Here is a 7,581-nt window from a genome sequence, read left to right as displayed (position 1 = left end):
GCTGGGACTCAAGACATCTAATAACGTACCCAACACTTGATGTTATGAAGTTAACAATTTACCAAATTAAAGAGAAGAGCTTCCTGTGCCTTTACTGTGTGTTTTCTAATAATAATTCAATATGTGGTAGAACTATTCCCACTTGCACATCTCTTATGTTCTGCATATGTAAACATTTGGAAAAATGGTGGTCTGAATTCAGCAATGAAGTATGTTGCCTTGGGAGAAAAGAAAAGCTAACTGGTTGATTTAAAGTTTAGGTCCAGAGTTTAGTCTTGTTAAATCCATACTGCTATGAGATCAAAATTAACTCCAGGAATTCTCATTCTCTATATTTTAGCTGCCATTTTCTACTAATTTCCACCAGGAGTTCTACATGTATTGCTTTCTCTCCTTGAGGAAAATTCCTATTTTTTTCTCAGACAGACTTTCTGCCACATGATAGCAAAGCTCAAAATAAACTAGATTCTAAATGACATGAGAAAATGAAAATATCTCTCTATTCTCTGACCTGATATAAACCCTGGCACTGGTAGATGCTTACTAAATGTTCACTGAATAAAGTTATTAAATTAATGAAGTAATGGAAGAATCAAGAATTTGTAGATCTTAACAACATGTGAATATACAGAGTTTGCAAATGTGTCTGTGATTCATTTTGATCCTTTGTAAAATGCTCTAAGTTTGGGTTAGTGGGTGCCATTCAGAGACTGGCTTTCCAGCATTACCCTACTGGATAATTATAAATTCCATAGAAAATCTGAGAACATCCTCTCTACCAATTCAGATTGGTCCTGGCAGACTTGAAGCTTTGTGAATTCCCGGTATGACAAATTGTCATCAAATGCCAGCAAAACGATGTCTGGAGAAAAATGTTCTGTTAGGTTCACTGAAAATGAGAACAGCATTTTTCCCTTTGGTTCTTCCTAGAGTAATTTATTATAGCTGTAGAGCACCCCTTTCCCCAGGGTCATTTCTAAGGAAGTTTAAGTTCAGATTTTTCTCTCAATGTCTTTCAATAACCTCTTGTGGAGTGAAAGATACTGTGGCCAAATGTACTTTGCAAGAAATAAACATAGAATCAAAGGGAAACTACTTCTTTTCCCCCTCAATATGTCCAGTCATAGCTTTGGCAATTCTGGAATCAATTACTAGTAATTCTGCCAGCACCTTGACATTTCTTCCAGGGCCAGACAGAGGAGAGACAGAGGTGATCTATTTATATGTTACCACTGCCTTTGTCTTTTCCCCTCCTGTTCCTGTGTACCCAAGGACTCAGCAGTCATTACCTGTATCTTAGTTCCTCTTTGTTGGGTCAAAAGTTAGTGAAGAGTGGTTGGGTAGATGGATGAACAGCACTTTTATTTTCAGGCTTGAGGATCCTCAGCCTCATTGGGGGAGACCAAAAAAATAATGAAGAGACTCTTCCTACAAAATGAATTAACAGCTTTCATATAAATAAATGACTCAATTATTTTATCTTCTAAAAAGAGTTTACTCATAAAAATGAGAACAACATTTATTTTCACCTCTGAAGAATAATAACACCAAGCTATAAGAAAGACATATAGTGTGTGCTTAAGAATTTATTCATTTACCTGACAAATGTTTATTAAACACTTATTATGTCCCAAGCATGGTTTTAGTTTCTGGGGAGACAGAAGTGAGTAATATCAAAACAGACCCTGTTGTCAAAAAATACACATTCTAAAAACAAACAAATAATTTAATGTAATTTCAAATGATGTTATGAAGAAAAAGAAAGGTAGGGTAAAGAGAGGGTGAGTATGTGCATTTGTCTGAGAGGGCAACATTCCAATGGAAGAACCTGAAGGACATAAAGAGAAACATCAGAAATGAAGGCCCTGTGATGCTGTAAGATTTGAAGTTGCTCAAAAGCTAGGAAGGAGGTGGGTGGTATAGATGCGGGATGACAAGGGCTGGGCCCCAATGAGGTGGGCCTTTTAAGCCAAATTGAATTTGATTCCAAGTGTTACGACAAGGCACTGAAGACTTTGACAGGGAGTGATGTAAAATCTGATTTCTATTTTACAAAATCACTTTGGCTATTTTATGGGGAAAGAGTGATGGCAGGGAGCTGGCAAGGAGGCTTTTTCCATAGCCCAGGCAAGGAGAAAATGGTGAAAATAGCAAAGTGTCACCAAAGGATTGCATTAGAAATTTCTTCATTTGAGTTGATTGGCATGGATGTTCCCTCATAAATTCTGTCCCAGAGTTGTACTATCTCAATCTCACAAGTAAGAATGCCAACAGAAGCATTCTGTAATCATGTTTCATATAGTTGGGTGTGAAAGTCATTTTTCCTTTCTCACTAAGCTTAGTTAGATGATAAGGTTGTTTATGTAACCTCCTGAAATGAAAGAAAAAAAAAATGAGGCAAATTATGTCACACAAATGAAAACACTTGATAACAGAAGGGGAATTGTTGTTCCAACAGAGAAAGATAATTGTGGGCTAGAAGGAAAGACAGTGATGTGGGGATTTGGACACACCAACCAATCCTCAACACTCCCAGTAAAGATATAGATGCTTGAGAAAACAAAACAAAACAAAACAAAAACACAAAAAATGAAATATCCCATTGAACTGTTTAGTGATTTATTACATTTTTAACACCAAAAATCTAGAGAGTATGGCCAAAGAAAAGATTTCTGTAGCATTTCTGTGTGTGTTTGGCAGTGCAAGAAATGTAACTTGAACATTGAAATATTGGAATTGCCAGGAAATGTTCATGGCTTTATATAGATAAAGGAACAATGTTGTTTAATTTGGGACCACTGAAGAAAATTGGGTATATACAGACATCTGAACCATATAGTTCTCCTCCTTAAAAATAAACATGTTCGTAACATTTCAGTCTACCAGATACAACCTGAAATGAGAGAAGAGATTTTCGTCTCTATTTTATAGGAAAGGGAAACACAGAAAAGTGAGCAGAATTGCTCTCAATTCCATAGTGACCAGATCAAGCCTTGAAACTCCAGATGCATTTCCTCATCGCCACTAGAGCTACTACAGAGTCTGGTCATCTAACAAGTGGCTGCAAGTCATTGTATGCTGTCTTTTTTTCACATCGTTCCACTTAGCAGGGGAATGAGTTTCCTTGGCAGAGAAAGTAGAACAAAAGGAAAAAAAAAAGTTTATTTGCCAAAAGAAAAAAGTTTTGAAGCAGCATATATGTCTCACACAGACACACACACACACACACACACACACACACACACACAAATCATTCATCTCTTAGAAGCAGTATATTTTTATCATATTTTTTTCTACTTCTAGCCATGTGAAGATCTATTGTTCATGTAGTTCAATAAGGAGCTAAATAAGTTAAGAGGTAGAGAATGAAACCCAGGGAAAAAGATTAAAACATATTGAAAAGCTTAATTCTGAAGGACAGGATGAAAGATAATTCCACAGGCATCTACAAACATACCAATTTACACAGAGGTTGGTGACCAATTTCTACCATTGTCATTTAATTTGATGTCTTCTCATCTCTGGTGCAAGTATTCTGATCTAGCTCCATGATGAACACAAGAATGGGTTAAACTTCATGATGAATTTCTGGTTTATTACAACTAAACTTCTGGGAAGTAAAATAACTGTTGAACACTAGAATAGTTTACACCAAATGAGAGCTTTACCAAGTAAACTATTTCTCTGTGGCCCATTTCAACACTATTCTCAGTCCCCGTCATTTCTTTCTTTTTATCTTTGGGTATATTGTCCCATGCACTCTTTCCCTTGTCTTAGGTTTCCAAACCCTGACATATTTCAAGTCTTAGTTCACATCAAACCATATTGAAACTCAATGATTTTCACCTTTTATGAACCTCTGCAACAAAGCAGAACTTGAGAATTTATAGATATACCATTCATAGTTTTGACTGTTGCAAGAGATTTTGATTCTTATTACTTTCATTAGGCATGGATTAGAATCATGATGTGAAGGAGGAAATCACTGATTAGTGAGGAAAACTAGTCCGCTGTTGAGCATCTACAACTTAATGACCTTCTTGTTGTTCTCTTCCTGTCTTTGTGCACACAGTAACCTCCGAACATGAGATTTGGAATCTTCAAGTTTCTCAGCATATATCTCTGGCATATATCTCTGGCAAATCTCAAGGATTTATTGTACCTAAAGTCTGTATCACATAATGCAACCCAGGGTCCAGAAAAAGTCTAATTTGAATACTCCAGGAATTCTGGAATATGATGGCATGCTTCTTAGTCTTTGGTTTACATATAAAGGCATTTCAGCCAGTGAGAAGTGGATTTAAACTTCATTTTCACGGTTCCTATTTTGTTTAAATAAAAAATTCTGGGAAAAAATGTTTTGGAGAGTTTGGAGTTCAGTGTGCAATAGTGAGTCCAATAATTCTACCGAAACTACAATATGAAGAAGGCATAGTGAAAGTGTCCTGACACTGCCGTACAAAGAAGGATTTCAGCTCTGATCCCAGAAAGAGCCAGTGGGAAGAGGTTCCACTCTCAGTCCTGGGGAAATGGCAGAGAAGCTGAAGTAGGAAAAGTAGGAATCATGCCATAGAAATTTCCATTGTCCAGCTCTATGAAAATTTAGGTTAAGTCCTTTAAAAATCATCTCTAACAATATCAAACTAAGAGTACTGCTCAGAGTCCACGTAAGTGTTGCAGTTGTTGGTAAGGTAGTTCCAAGAGATACAACCAGTAGTGGGAGATGGGATCCTCAGAATTGGGAGAAAACTGACCCAATCTGCAACAGTACTGAGTTGACTTAAAGACAAAATGATATTAATATACATCATGGATTGAGTTCTTTCTAAGGTCAACACTATGCACATTGTCTCATCTAATCCTTATATAACTGTTGTTTGAGGTAGGCATAACTAAGTCATTTTACTGAGCAGGAAACTGAGGCATAGAAAATTAAAGCAACTTAACCAAGAATCACACTGGGTGTAAGTGGCAGGGTCAGAATTATGTAATTTCAGGGTTCCTATTTTTAATCCTCATGATCTATGTCTTCTACACAATGGTAAAAAAGGAATAGGAATACTCTTGTATTAAAGAACAAAGCCCATGTAACTCCACCTCATAAAAGGAGCCCTAAAGCTGGCTATCTAATAACAGAGGTGAGGTGAGGTGCTATATGATGTAAGAATCCTGAGGTGGGAACCTCAGTTAGAATGGAGCCCAGCCTTAGATGTTCCAGTAATAGTGATGGCCTGGAAACCCAAGTTTTCCCTTATAGTTTTCTCTAATCATTTAATGTGTGGCATGCATCTAGTTATAAATTCTCACTTTCAGGGTGAGAACTTAGTCTACAATAACAATATTTATTTAAGAATACTCAACATTTAATTGATAGATTCTCATTTCTCTAAGATGAGAAGTTTCATTGTGGCCCTATGGAAATGGAAGGCAGAAGACTGACAACAATTACTTTTTTTTTTTTTTTTTTGGCTGCGTACAGTATACTTTATTGATGGTACATGACAAGGCAGGGCTCCCCAAGCCCTTCCCCTTCTTCAGGGGGTCTGGGATGGAAACAGTGGAGGTCGGGAGATTTTCAGTGTTTTGGGGGATAAGTTGGGGCAGGGACTCCCCAGCAGCTGAGGGCCTCTTTCTTCCTCTTGCTCTTGCTGGGGCTGGTGGTCCAGGGGGCTCTTACTCCTTGGAGGCCATGTGGACCATAAGGTCCACCACCCAGTTGCTGTAGCCAAATTCATTGTCATACCAGGAAATGAGCTTGACAAAGTGGTTGTTGAGAGCAATGCCAGCCCAGGCATCGAAGGTGGAAGAGTGGGTGTCACTGTTAAAGTTGCAGGAGACAACCTGGTCTTCAGTGTACCCCAGGATGCCCTTGAGGGGGCCCTGTGATGCCTGCTTCACGACCTTCTTGATGTTGTCATACTTGGCAACTTTCTCCAGGCTGCAGGTCAGATCGACGGCGGACGCGTTGGGGGTGGGGGCACGGAAGGCCATGCCAGTGAGCTTCCCGTTCAGCTCAGTGATGACCCTGCCCACAGCCTTGGCAGTGCCAGTGGAAGCAGGGATGATGTTCTGGGCAGCCCCTTGGCCGTCGTGCCACAGCTTCCCAGAGGGGCCATCCACGGTCTTCTGGGTGGCAGTGATGGCATGGACAGTGGTCATGAGTCCCTCCACGATGCAGAAGTTGTCATGGATGACCTTGGCCAGAGGAGCCAAGCAGTTGCTGGTGCAGGAAGCATTGCTGACAATCTTCAGGGAGTTGTCATACTTCTCATGTTTCACACCCATCAGGAACATGGGGGCATCCACAGAAGGAGCAGAGATGATGACCCTCTTGGCCCCACCCTTCAAGTGAGCTCCAGTCTTCTCCATGGTGGTGAAGACCCCAGTGGACTCCACAACATACTCGGCACCAGCATCACCCCATTTGATGTTGGCGGGATCTCACTCCTGGAAGATGGAGATGGACTTTCCATTGAGGACAAGCTTCCTGTTCTCAGCCTTGACTCTGCCGTGGAATTTGCCATGGGTGGAATCATACTGGAACATGTAGACCATGTAGTTGAGGTCAATGAAAGGGTCACCAATGGCGACAATATCCACTTTGCCAGAGTTAAAAGCAGCCCTGGTGACCAGGCGCCCAATACTGCCAAATCCGTTCACTCTGACCTTCACCATCTTGTCTTGGGGACGCGACTGGCACTGCACTGGAGATGTGGCTGTCTGTTGAACGGGGAGGAGCAGAGAGCTGACAACGATTACTTTTTTTTTTTTTTTTAAGGATTTTTTTATTTATTTAATGAGAGAGAGAGAGAGAGAGAGAAGCAGAGGGAGAAGCAGGCTCCCAAGGAGCAGGGAGCCCGATGCGGGACTCGATCCCAGGACCCTGGGATCATGACCTGAGTCGAAGGCAGACGTTTAACCATCTGAGCCACCCAGGCGCCCAACGATTACTTTTTAAAAGGCCTTTCTGTTCCCAAAGAACTTGAGTTTCAGTCATATCCTCATTTGTGCAAGACATATTAAAAAAGAGACTCTTAAATTTCCTGGACAATGAATGGTTTTCTCTTGGATAGCTATAACCTTCACCCTTACTTTCAGTTCTAAACTTTTAGAGCAAACAAGACATAATCAACTCATGGACCAAACCTGCAAAACATGCATATGTAGATTTATGTAAATACTCATGCAAATCAGGCACAGCCACTGGGCTTCTGGGAGGTTACAAATGGAGCCCTTGGTACAGCAGAGGTCAAATATCCTTGGCTTAGAGCTCAAGTCTACATGCAGATTTTTATAGGACAATGGCAGCCCCTAAACACGGCAGTCTTTAAATGCTGTGATAATTCTATTCCTGAGTAGTTTTCAGTCATAATTAGGAAAGGGTGACCTGGTTCAGAGAAAAATGAAGAGCAGAATGAAACTGAGCTCTAATATTCCAATTTATTTAAGTTGAATATTGATTATCTCCCAGCCCCTGCTTTCCTTCCTTTTTCATGTGTCCATGAAGGGACCTCAGCTGGCATGGAAAATGGCTTTTTTATTTCAGATGGCTTTGATCTGAGTACTGAATTTCCCTAACTT

General features: G+C 40.1%; 1 pseudogene; it reads right to left on the bottom strand.

Annotated features, from left to right (window-relative positions):
* Window positions 1-5,581: 5,581 nt before the first annotated feature.
* On the bottom strand, window positions 5,582-6,675 carry LOC112834389 (glyceraldehyde-3-phosphate dehydrogenase-like; annotated as a pseudogene).
* Between the last annotated feature and the right edge of the window lie 906 nt (window positions 6,676-7,581).

This window comes from Callorhinus ursinus, unplaced genomic scaffold (assembly GCF_003265705.2).
Source record: "Callorhinus ursinus isolate GAN/ISIS: 27379988/994484 unplaced genomic scaffold, GSC_fseal_2.0 scaffold62, whole genome shotgun sequence".
NCBI classification, from domain to species: domain Eukaryota; kingdom Metazoa; phylum Chordata; class Mammalia; order Carnivora; family Otariidae; genus Callorhinus; species Callorhinus ursinus.
This window is presented reverse-complemented; position numbering and strand designations above follow the sequence as displayed.